The sequence below is a fragment of the Piliocolobus tephrosceles genome, chromosome 2 (assembly GCF_002776525.5).
Source record: "Piliocolobus tephrosceles isolate RC106 chromosome 2, ASM277652v3, whole genome shotgun sequence".
In the NCBI taxonomy this organism is placed as follows: Eukaryota; Metazoa; Chordata; class Mammalia; order Primates; family Cercopithecidae; genus Piliocolobus; species Piliocolobus tephrosceles.
The window spans coordinates 149,218,791-149,232,355 of record NC_045435.1 but is presented as its reverse complement, the minus strand read 5'-3'; the positions used below and the strand labels follow the sequence as shown (position 1 = coordinate 149,232,355).

The following is a 13,565-nucleotide window of genomic DNA, read 5'->3' as shown; positions in this document are numbered from 1 at the left end:
CGAGGTCCCTGTTGATGTTGTGATGCCCACCTTACTCAGCCCTCTGAGGCAGCTCTTCCATGCTTACTTTAGGGGCAATAAAAAAATGACTCTTTATCTCTAATATATTTCTCTAGAAATTTTTCTTCTTTGTTAATATGATAACCACATTTCCTCTTACTCTTAAAACAAACAAATCAACAAAAAAATTCCAAATTAATCCAGATTCTCTAAGGTGTTTTCTCTTTAAAGTTCATTCTTTACTTAACATGGGGAGAAAGATGAAACAATGAGGAAGAGTTTTAAAACAATTTCTACTGATTTCCCCATATTATAGATTAATTAGGGCTATGGAAAGGCAGGTCTTCTCTCTCTGATTGAATGGAACCTGTTCAGCTCTCCCCGCCAGACAAAAATTACTCTCTTTGAGTCAAATGGTTGGCTCCTTTTTATGTAAACTTGATTAAAAAAAGAAAAACAGAAATTGAGCCAGTAGGACAAAAAATACTGAGGAGATTCCATTCAATCACAGAAAACTAAAATCATCAATGCCTGTATCTTGCCTTTTTTTTTTCTTTTTAACAAAGCAACTCCCAATTAAAGGTGGGCTATTTCATTTGAGCCAGTGCAAACACACAGCCATCAAAGGGTTTCGTGAGTAATTAGTAATACGAACACAGCCGTCACATTCTGAGATGTGTACATATCTATCCAAGCAGAGGGGAAATCGTGTAATTAATTTTGAAGCTGTTATGATGTTTCAATTGATTTGGATCAGAAAAAGGAGAACAATTAAGAAGAATCAGAAAACAATATCCCTTTTAGTATTCTAAAGGGAAGAGAAAAATTAAATAGGAGTTTAATTGAAAAATTCTGATCTATATGAGGGAAATGGAGTGTTGTGTAAAAAGGAATAGTGACTTGTTATGGGAGCATTAATACTGGGCCAGCATCTTGGGCAATAAAGTTTAAATTCCAAAGACTAAAAAGCTTTCAGAAAGGTGGGAAGGTCAGGTCAGAAGTCAAAACATTAAAATTGTTTCAGGTACCCACTACTCAGAACTTTCATTTGAATAGTATCATTCTGGAATTATTCTATGGAAAAAGTACTACTCCAAATACATTCTTAATATAAGTGTAAGATATTGTCATTACTTTAGTCATTCTATCACCTTTTGTGGGCTATTTTACCTTCTTCCTGTGAATCTTTATGAAGTTAGAATAAACGTGCCTGTTTTCATGGCCTATATCCTTCTGAAAATGCCATTAGTAACTTATTTGCTTAACAGATAAAGCATAATGACATATTTCCAGGCTAATGTTATGGGGTAAAATTTTGAAAAATTAATACATTTTAAAGTTTTCAAAACAACTTTGCATATATAATAATAAGCTAAGTATTTCATGGCCATAAAATAATGCACTGTCTCTATATACATTTGGCAATTACTCATTACTTAATTAATTATGTATTAAGCATCTACTATGCTTATCATATTATTTCCTACTGCTTCTTTGTCCATTATTACTAGAAAAAATACATGTAAGGTTTCCCTGTGTTCACTGTACACATAATTCTCTTGTGAGCACAGATTTTCACAAAAACCAACTACAATGTCTTGGAACCCCAAAACCATGTAACTTAGAACTCATTTAAACAGTTGTGAGGGTAATACAGACAAGAAAACATGCATTATACCAACTACATGTTCTGTTGCTTAATGATTTGACTTAAAAATAATGATGTTCTTGTGAATTATGACAAAATTTTGTTTTAAAAAGAATGAAAATTAGTATTCTCTCTCTCTCTCTCTCTCTATATATATATATATATATATATATATATATATATTTGAGACAGGGTTTCACATTGTTGCCCAGGCTGGAGTGCAGTGGCATAATCACTGCAGTCTCAACCTTCTGGGCTCAAACAATTCTCCCTCCTCAGCCTCCCCATTAGCTGGAACTACAAGTGTGCGCCACCACCCCCAGCTATTTTTCTGTACTTTTTTTGGTAGAGATGGGTTTTGTCATGTTGCCCAGCTTGGTCTCAAACTCCTGGGCTCAAGCAATCCTCCCACCTTGGCCCCCTAAAGTGCTGGGATTACAGGCATGAGCCACTGTGCCAGGCCCATTCAGTAAACTTTGTTCAAATTGTGTACTTTGTATTTTGATAAATGTAGTTGCCTAACCTCAAATCTCCTCATGAGCCAGTTTATTAGAATAATTTTTTGCTAATCATATAAGAAAATTGGAGTCAAAAGAAAAGAAAGGGGTAAAAACAGTCATATTTTATGAGGACAGTTATTTCTGGCCTTTGATTAGGTGGAATTTTGGCCAGGTGATAGAATTCCCTTTTCTTGTGATTGGCATTTTGGTTCCCTTAAATTCAAAGTACTTTCTATATTGAGAGAGGGCATTACGGACAGGTCAGACAAGATGAAGTGTTGCTTCTACTCTCAAAATTTTGTTTGCTGATTTCAATGAACAGGGTGAAGTAATATAACCTGGTTGATGGTTGATATAGGAAACAACCTGTTTGAATATGCAAAATTGTATCTATTTCATTGTCATGTGTTAGAATGTGTTAAGTAAAATATTCAGGCTTTTCCATCTTATATTAAAGTGTGCATAAAGTTTAGGTTAATTGAGAATATTGCCTGATATGCATCCTTTCTCAGCCCTTTCTTAACTTTCCTTTCTCTTCCTCTAATCACAAGAAGAAAACAGCTAAGAACAGTTTGTGGTGCATTCTGGGGTCATGGGGATTTCATGAGCTTTCACATACTCTAACCAACTATATTAGTGTGTTTTTGTGCTGCCGATAAAGACATACCTGAGACCGGGCAATTTACAAAAGAAAGAGGTTTATTGGACTTACAGTTCCACATTCCTGGGGAGGCCTCACAATCATGGCAGAAGGCAAGAAGGAGCAAGTCACATCTTACGTGGATGGCAGCAGGCAAAGAGAGGGCTTGGGCAGAGAAACTCCCGTTTTTAAAACCATCAGAGCTTGTGAGAGCCATTCACTTTTGCCAGAACAGCATGGGAAAGACATGTCCCATGATTCAGTCATCTCCCACTTCCCAAAACACACAAGAATTATGGGAGCTGCAAGATGAGATTTGGGTGGGGAAACAGAGCCAAACCATATCATTCTGCCCCTGGCCCCTCCCAAATTCCATATCTTCACATTTCAAAACCAGTCATGCCTTCCCAACAGTCTCCCAAAGTCTTAATTCATTTCAGCATTAACTCAAAAGTCCACAGTCCAAAGTTTCATCTGAGACAAGGCAAGTCCCTTCTGGTTTTGAGCCTGTAAAATCGAAACCAAGTTAGTTACTTTCTAGATACAATGAAGGTACAAGCATTGAATACATACAGCCATTCCAATTGGGAGAAAGTGACCAAAACACAGGGGCTACAGGACCCATGCAAGTCCAAAATCCAGTGGGGCAGTCAAATCTTAAAGTTCCAAAATGATCTCCTTTGACTCCATATCTCATGTTCAGGTCATGCTGATGCAAGAGGTGGGTTCCCATGGCCTTGGGCAGCTCACTGTCTGTGACTTTGCAGGGTACAGCCTCCCTACTGGTTGCTTTCACCAGCTAGTGGTAAGTGTCTGCAGCTTTTCCAGGTGCATGGTGCAAGCTGTCAGTGGATCTACCATTCTGAGGTCTGGAGGATGGTGGCCCTCTTTTCACAGCTCTACTAGGCAGTGCCCCAGCAGGGACCCTGTGTGGGGGCTCTGACCCCACATTTCCCATCTGCACTGATCTAGTAGAAGTTCTCCAGTTCCCAACAAGTTTCTCATTTCCATCTGAGACCACCTCAGCTTGGACTTGGTTGTCCATATTGCTATCAGGATTTTGGGCAAAGCCATTCAGCAAGTCTGTAGGAAGTTCCAAACTTTCCCACATTTTCCTGTCTTCTTCTGAGTCCTCCAAACTGTTCTAATCCCTGCCTATTACCCAGTTCCAAAGTCACTTTCATATTGGTGGGCATCTACAGCAGCACTCTACCCCCAGTAGCAATTTACTGTATTAGTCCATTTTCACATTGTTAATAAAGACATACCCAAGACTGGGCAATTTGCAAAAGAAAGAGGTTTACTGGGCTTACAGTTCCACATCCCTGGGAGACCTCACAATCATGGAGGAAGGCAAGGAAGAGCAAGTCACATCTTACATGGATGGCAGCAAACAAAGAGAGGGCTTGTGCAGAGATACTCCCGTTTTTAAAACCATCAGATCTTTTGAGAGCCATTCACTATCATGAGAACAGCATGGGAAAGACTCGTCCCGTGATTCAGTCATCTCCCACAGGGTCTCTCCCACAACACACGGAATTATGGGAGCTACAGGATGAAATTTGGGTAGGGACACAGAGCCAAACCATATCACCAACTCTATGACTATGATTGAAAAGAATATGAACAAAAGCCACTCAGTATGGACAAGCAAGATTTGTGTGATATACTTAGAAAAACTTGAACTGCTCTTATATTTTTGCTCTATCTATTCATCAACTTTTTTTTCTTTCTATTTTAGAATTGCATTCTTTTCACTTCCTTTCTAGCTACACTACAGAGGGATGATTTTTGGGGCCTCCCTTGGAAGTAGAGTGTATGGTGGGTGGTTGTCATTTATTCTGTCATTACCTGAAACTTACTCCTTGGACCCTTTCTCCTCTAGAAAGTAACTGTTTTGAGGATGATGTGTGTTTTTCAATTGGGTGATAACAAATCAAGGTGGCACAGAGCCCTAACTGCAATCTTTCCAAAAACAATATTATTTTAAGAAGTGCAAAGTGAGGTCTTTAGGTTTAAGATACTGGGAAATCTGTGTTTCTTCTCTCCAATGGTTCCTTGTTTTCTGCTCCTGCATTGAATAACCATATGAATATACTGCAGAGGCCTTGTTACCTGGTCGCTAAGGCCTCTGTCTCCTTAGCAACTAAACTTTTCAGGGATTATAGGGAAAATGTTTCCTTCAGCCTTGAAGCTGTTTTAATGCTTTCAAATGTCAGGGAAAAAAGTTTGTATAGTCCCTTGGGTGCTGGTGTGAATAGGGGCAAGAGATAATATTTAAAAACATGTTTAGTAGGTTCTCTACTAGGCAGAAACCTTCAATTTAAATAAACCTTAAAATTTATACAGAAACGTGCATACATTTTAAGAATAACAAAAATGTAAATAAGTTGTGGAGCTTGAGCAGAGGAAGACCCCCTTATTTGGCTATCTTAAAGGCATCGGGTATGGGACATTATGATGCCCTCTATCTACCCATTTTCAAAGCAATAGGGATTTGCTTTTACAATTGCTAAGACAAAAAAGCAAAGGAAATTGGGTCAAAAAATCACTCACACTGATTTTTATCTTGAGTATGCAAGGAAAATGCAGTTTTTAACATTTCTCTATCAATTATTGGATCTTCCTCATAAGTACCCACCTATCCAATATCAGTTCTTTTGGATTTTTCCTTATGTGATCCATAATTTGGGCATTCTCTTTAAGTAACATCATCTAATGGAGATCATGTTTCTTCAAAATCTTCTCCCATAGCTGGACCCCAAACCACTTTTTTTCCTCAACAGAACAGCTGAACATAGAAAAGAGACTTACCGTCTTCTTAAGTTGTTGAGGAAACAGATTCTCAGATCTTTGTTTAGTAATCTATGCTGTTCCTGGAATGGTGAGCTCTGAAGTATAACTAATTCCATCCCTGCTGGCATCTACTGCTGACGGATGCACCTGGTAGTCCTTGGGGTCTCCGTTCTTTCTTGGATTAGTCAGAACACAATAATTTACTCTTGTATATTTGATACCATCTGGCACTCCCTGGTGCTGTGGATACACCTGAGAGACAGCGACAACTCCTATGTATCAGGTCCAAACATTTGCTATGTAGTCTTTAGCTATACCAGACCCTTAGCTGACATCCAGGTGCCCTTCCAACCCATGTGGACACATCTGAGTCCCATCCATGCCTGTGAGAATCAAGTTTGACTCAGGAGAACTAAACTCTAACTCTCCATCTGGTTAAGCTAGCCTATACCAGCAAGACTACTTTCACATGGCAGACTCCACATTGATGAGCCAGAAGCCTCAGCCCAGGGTACTAAATGTAAATCAGGATGAAAGCCCCTTGATGTCTGTGTTCATGTCAACTTTGTTTATCATGCCAACCTTACTCCTAATTCCCAACCACCTACTCCTACAGATATACAATTGCCATGCAGTTCTCCAATCTCATACTTCTACCTCTTCCTTGTCTACATAATTCCGTGTCTTAAAGAAACATGATTTTTTTTATTTTCCCTTTTTATCTGTCTAGACCTTTTCCCTACCTTATATTTTTCTCTAACTACACCCTCATGCTTCAGTTTTAATGGTGGAAAAATTATGGGAGGGACATTTCCCCACCAAGGGCACAGATCAAGAGGCTTTTTCTAAGATGGTACCTTCTGTCCATTGTGTGCAATCAAGTTTATTACCTGAGAGCATTCTGGGAAAGAAAGAAATGCAGAGAGAGCAAGAGGAGGCTGAAGGCCCTAAGAGATGATAAACAGAATGAGCATCGCTAGATAGAGAAAGGGGTTCAGACAGCAGGGATAAATAGGGCTGGGTGAGTTCCACAGGACAGTGAATGGGAAGAGGAAATTTTAGGGTTTCCTTAGGGTCATTTTGGAATAAGCTAAGGAGGATACGGGAGGGAAGATAAGGTCAGATATGAGAGAGGCTGGATTGTATATCAAATTGGAAGGAAGAGGGTAGTACAAATCAGAAAGGGGCAACTAAGTCAGGAGGCAAGGGAGTCTAATAATAGCAGAGGTAGTCAGGTGGAGGTCAATGGGGTAAAGACATGAGGAGAAATGTTCTTTAAAGTTAAATGTGTGGGGCCAGGCATGGTGGCTCATGCCTGTAATCCAAGCATTTTGGGAGGCCGAGGCAGGTGGATTACTTGAGGTCAGGAGTTCAAGATCAGCCTGGCCAACATGGAGAAGCCCCACCTCTACTAAATATATGTGTGTGTGTGTGTGTGTGTGTCTGTGTGTGTGTGTATATATATGTGTATATATACACACTGGCATGCATATATATATACACACACACACACATATATATACACACACACACACACACAGGCGTGGTGGCGGATGCTTGTAATCCCAACTACTCGGGAGGCTGTAGCAGGAGAATCACTTGAACCTGGGAGGTGGAGGTTGCATTGAGCCAAGACTGTGCCACTGCACTCCAGCCTGGGCAACAGAGCCAGACCCTGTCTCCAAAAACAAAAAACAAAAAAAAACGTTAAATGTGTGGAAGGCATTCCCTTAATGTGAAACTTATTCAGCATATCTTCCTAGGGTGACTCCTTAACAAAAATAGGCAGGACATGCCAAACCCCCAAATATCCCACATATCATCAGCATGGCTGAAGGGGGTCCACTGGAAATGAATTTCTGTTATCATTTTCTTTTTTTTTTGGTCTTGGCCTGTGTTCCATGCAGGCAGGCCCATGTTTTTCACCTCAGCTGTGAGAGGTACAAAATGGGCAGACAAATCATCTTCCCCATTGTCAATTTTTGGTCTCAGTCTGGGTTCCATGCAAGATTCATGTTTGTCACCTAAACTGTGAGAGGTATAAAATGGGCAGACCAATTATCTCTCTCATTATCAACTCCATCAGAGTACCATGATTGATACTTAATAGGCCCTTAATATGTATTTGCCAAATGACTGAATTGATGAATCAATTATTTACTCCATGGAGTTCTTAAGGAGTAGAAATCTCTAGCCCAAATAAATATATCCTTAAATATTATACAAGTGTATACTCAAATTCATTTTCAGTTCAGAAAGGAGTTGATAAGTGCCAGGTCATTTAGGTAAATGAGTCAAATAAAAAATTCAAAAGGCAGAAAATATTTTAGAAGTAATGAGTTAAGACACCTTTGTGAGGTTCTCTATTAACCTGCCATGATAATAACAGTCCATCATCAATACAAATAATTGCTGAAGCGCACTGATAAGAAAGACATCTTAATTAAAGATTATACTGTAAACATATATGAACCAATCCAATTTCTAGGCCACAGGCAATAATAACTTTCGTATCTAAATGTTTCTTATTTTCATGAGCATTTATTCTTTGGAGCAATGCTGCCTAATTGGACCAAGTACAGGGGAAAAGAACATTAATGCTATTTGCTCCGTGTTTGATATCACCTTTGAATGGGAATGTGACACAGAGCACAGTAGTATGTAAAGTTCCCACACAATCTGACTTCCAGGACATAATGAATGAAGATAAGTCCTGGCTAAGTTCACTAGATGTAGATGTAAGTGCTGTTGATACATTTACACTCAAGTGTTGGTGCTCTTTTCTTTTCTTTCCTTTTTTTTTTTTTTGAGACAGAGTCTCGCTCTGTCACCCAGGCTGGGGTGCAGTGGCCGGATCTCAGCTCACTGCAAGCTGCGCCTCCCGGGTTGACGCCATTCTCCTGCCTCAGCCTTCTGAGTAGCTGGGACTACAGGTGCCCGCCACCTCACCCAGCTAGTTTTTTTGTTTTGTTTTGTTTTTTGTTTTTTGTTTTGTATTTTTTTAGTAGAGACGGGGTTTCACCGTGTTAGCCAGGATGGTCTCGATCTCCTGACCTCGTGATCCGCCCGTCTCAGCCTCCCAAAGTGCTGGGATTACAGGCTTGAGCCACCGCGCCAGATTTCTTATTATTCAAACTTCTTCCAAGATTGAGTAGATTCTTTCCCGAGTTACTGAATCCCAAAAGAAGGTAGAAAATAGAACTTTAAATACAAGATACAGAGATTAAAAACTTTAAGGAGTCAACTGAAATTGCCATTAGAAGTAATCACATATAAATCTTGAACAATGTACAACTTCTGCTTACAAAAAAGGACTAAACCTTGAAATAAAAATGGCTGGGTAAGGACAGGCATGGTGGTGTATGCCTGTAGTTCCAGCTACATGGGAGGCCGGGGTTGGGGGAATTGCTTGAACCTGGGAATTCGAAGTTCTAATGCACTATTGCCTGGACAATACCTATCTTTTAAAAAATTACTGGGTAGAAAATGCTTTAAAATTTGCCTTACATTACCTTGTCTATGTACTAACAGTTTCTAAATTTTTTACTGAGCTTATGTATTTGAAATGAGGAAAAACTGACTTCTTAATTTTAAACCATAATTTGTTGCAGAGAGTAGTTGCCGCATGTTCAATACATAGTTCTATGATTCCACATATTTTTAGGGAGTTTTCCATGAGACAAGTCAGTAGATACTACGTGGTTTGTCATTTTGTATTGCTTATTAATAAATAAAAAGTTCTCATCTGTACATTTTTCCACTGTATTCTTCTGTAACATTTCACTAAAAACATATTACTATTAAATGATTTGGAAAACATGGGTTTATATTTATCTGATATATTATAGATTTGCTATATTATATTGATTCAATATGATTGCCTACGCTACTTTTCAATAGCACCACAATCAAATCAATAGACAGTTTATTCAGAAATATCTTTTAGTAAAATAATTCAACCTGTCTTTTGTACAAGAGATGTATATCAGAGATGACACAATATTCTCTTCAATCCACTTGCTTTCATTAATGGCAATATACAATTACGAACATTAGAGAACTTCCCCTTTGAGGTACCTCAGTGTTGGTTCATTTTTCTACCAGGATTCTTTCTCACTTGTCTGAAATTTTTTCCTCCATCTTCCTTTGTCCTTTGCTACCTTTGTTGCCATCTGAAATATTTTTTATTTAACTTTTTGCTTTTTGTTTTAGCTTAGGTGGCCTAGAGGGGCAAGACTGGTGTGGCAAATTAGGATCGTCAGTGTTGATAGGTGAACATTTTCATTAGTGGCCTCATTTTTGGTGTCAGGCTTGAGGATTTGGGGATGGAAGTTAGAAGACCCACACAGTCTAAGCAAGTAGCCTTTGAATGAAAGCCTTATTTAGCCTGTGTTAGTTCATTTGTGCTGCTATAAAAGAATACTCCAAGCTAGGTAATTTATGAAGAACAGAAATTTATTTCTCACATTTCTGGAGGCTGGGAATTCCAAAATCAAGTTGCTGGCATCTGGTGAGAGCCTTCTTGTTTTGTTCTCACATGGCAGAAGGAGAAGAACAAGGTGGGGCCAATTACCACTGTCACACCTCTTTAAAAGGGTACATAATTCCACTCATGAGAGAGAAGCCCATATGGCCTAATCATTTTTTAAGGCCTTTACTATCATATTGACAACACTGAAGTTTGGAGAAGACACATTCAAACCATAGCAGAGATCCTGTATGTCATTTGAGAATTAAAACAGCTCTGACCATTCTAAGACATTACAAATGGAGAGGTGATTGAGACTGAGTTTTCACTGACAGGATCTGCTAGGTAATTCCTTTAGCAGTAGCTAATTAAGAGACACTTGTTATTTGTGGCTAACTTTAACATTATCCATTATGAGATATCCTGATGTCAAATTCCTTTTGACTTTTTTTGGATATCTTTTAATTATTTACTAGAGTAGAGATGTTTTAAGGCATGGAAGGGTGGGTGGAGGGAAGAAAGCTGACATATCTGAACAAGTGAGTAATATATAATGGAACTAAAATATTCATAAAATGACAACTCAGATACTTCAATTAACACCATCCATTCTATTTCCACTTCAACTAGTAAATTGAAGCCTCTAAATAATGTTTGCTTTGCAATGGACGATGCATTGCTAAACTAAACAAGCAAATGTGAAGTCACTACCTTTTGTGCTTAGTTGATCTCTTTATATCTGGAGTGGGAAATGAACTCTTTATTGTACATCAGTATAAATAGCAAAAATGAGAACTCTGTTTAGTGAATTAATTTTCTAAGCCAATGATTCTTCAGTATTTTTCAGGAAGACAGGTGACTGATTTAGCTTGGTTACTTGACAACATTTTTCACGGGTTTGTTAGGTTTTCACTCTGTATTTTTGTAGGAGAGATGGCTAAGGTGCACAAAAGTGGATGTCTCATAATCCTTAATTCATGATACATTCTTATAAGGGATACTTGTGCAACAAATTAAGTTATATCATTGTTTAATTATTTAAAATATATAATCAGCTTCAAACAAAAGAAAGCTAAACATTGATGATAACTTACATCTAATTCTCCACTCTCCCACTAACCCGTTCTCATGGGGTGAAATCTGAAGCTGGACAAATGACTTGCCCAAGGTCACACCACTGTGTGTAAGGGTAGAGATGGATTTCAAAAACAGGTTTGAACTTTCTAACCATTAACTATAGGTTTAGAAAAAATATTATGTCAGTGATGTTTTAAGCAAAAAACAAAACAAAACAAACAAAAAACCTTCATGGAAGAGAGGACACTTTATCTTCATTGTCAGCAGATAAATTATCAACTACACACAAGTGAAAATGAAAACCATTTGGAAATATTCCATGAGTGATATGTACTTCTTGCAGGCATATAGCTTTATTTATCTATAAAGGCAAGATATAAAGTATCGGAAAAGGTAATAACAGAAAAACTTGAATGTCTATAAAGCTATATATACATATATTGATATACTGGTTACATTGCTGAGAATTCTTTTTTCTTTTTTTTTGAGACAGAGTGTCGCTCTGTCGCCCAGGCTGGAGTGCTGTGGCCGGATCTCAGCTCACTGCAAGCTCCGCCTCCCGGGTTCACGCCATTCTCCTGCCTCAGCCTCCCTAGTAGCTGGGACTACAGGCGCCCGCCACCTCGCCCGGCTAGTTTTTTGTATTTTTTAGTAGAGACGGGGTTTCACCGTGTTAGCCTTAGCCAGGATGGTCTCGATCTCCTGACCTTGTGATCTGCCTGCCTCGGCCTCCCAAAGTGCTGGGATTACAGGCTTGAGCCACCGTGCCCGGCCTGAGAATTCTTAAACCAGCATAAACCATAGTGTAATATGCCTCATTCGTATAGGTTAAATCATCCATCATTATGTGCTACAAATTGTTTTAAAAATCATCACAAAGTGTCACCTTTTACATGTCAATCCAAGCAACATCATCTCCTTCAATACAGTCACCTTGGAAGTCTTGGCACTTGTTCTAACAATGCTGCAAATTTCTTGAAAAGTTTTTGGAGCTTATTTTAATTGGAATTTCACTAACGTCACTTAAGAGATGCCTAATAAACCAGCATCACTATTTTAATAAATATTCTATCTTTCTGTACCACCACCGCTCAGCATGGCATCATTCATTATTATATCAGTCAGGATTTTTAGCTGCAAGCAACAGAAACTGACACTTACTGATACAAGTAGACAAGGAATTTCCTGATTGAAAACAGGATAGCTCGTAGAATTTCCGGGAATGGTGGAAAACTAGGCTTTTTAAACAAGTAGATTCTAAGGGCATCTGGAATCAGAAGGATTGCCCAAATAATTCCCTTGACGCAGCATTATGAAAACACATCTAAGTGTGTATTGCCACAGCACCTGCTTTTGATAACATCGGCAATAGAACCTGGCTGCAGACATTGGCATTATGTATGTTGATGCCACTTTCAGTGTAGGCAGAAATAATTCCCCCTCCTTCCTTCTTCCTTAATCCACCAGCTCCAGATTCAAAATACTGGTTGGGTTCATCTAATTGGCTTAAATTTTACCATGGTTCTGTTACTTTCAGGAGAGCTGGAAAAAATATTGCCTGGTGACTTCCCTTCCCATGTAGTAGAGATGGAGTAGGGCTCACAAATATTATGTTTCTCATCTGTAGTGTAGAGTTATTTCTGCTGGCTTCCTGGCCAGGGTCTCTATTTCCCAGCTTGGTGTGTATTTAGATGTGACTGTGTGACTAATTCTTCTGAGCAGAATGGCAATGGAAATTATGTGTGTCAATGATATAGTTAAGGATGGGTGTGCCTTCTTCACTTTGTCTTTTTCCTTCTGTAGGTCCTTGTATTGAAGACAGCATAACCCCCAAGAGGAAAGGAGCTTGGAGCCCTGAATCAGAGTAGAAGACCAGCTGAACACCAGCCTTGGACAGTTGTGTGAATGAAAAACAAATTTTGAGATTTGTGTGGTTTATGTATTAGTTACTATTATTATTAAAGTTTTTCACTGCTTTACTCTCAGTTGTTGGTACTAATGATTGCAGTGGCATGTGACACACTGATCTCTAGGGACCGTTGGAAGTATGAATCAATGTGCTCCTATAGTAGGAAGAGAATCAATTGATTTGCACTTAAGGTTGGGGATCTGGAAAAAGGTAGGTGGCATATATTAGAATTAGATCAAAAGTTTCTAATCTTTTCCTTACGTGATATACAGGATATGTGGCTCAGGAATAGTGATATACTCCCTTCTTTGTGTTCTATACTGTCTTTAATCCCAATCCTTACCTATAATTCTACTTGGACTTAATTCATAAAATTACGTTAAATCTGTTTAATATATATGTATTAAAAATCACCCAATCTCACATTTTCATACTTTAGCATCAGTAGAAAATTACTTGAGATATACCTCACAGTCATGCAACATATCAGTATGTCAGGACTATGAGGTTAGCACTTTCTTACCAAG

General features: G+C 38.6%; 1 long non-coding RNA gene across 1 annotated transcript in view; it reads left to right on the top strand.

Moving 5' to 3' along the window:
* LOC111539488 overlaps positions 1-13,054 on the top strand; it is a 152,252-nt gene extending 139,198 nt beyond the window's left edge. Inside the window, exon 6 of the long non-coding RNA XR_004228863.1 lies at positions 12,933-13,054. This is a non-coding gene — a long non-coding RNA (uncharacterized LOC111539488). The remainder of the gene's footprint in view (positions 1-12,932) is intronic.
* The last annotated feature ends 511 nt before the right edge of the window (positions 13,055-13,565 follow it).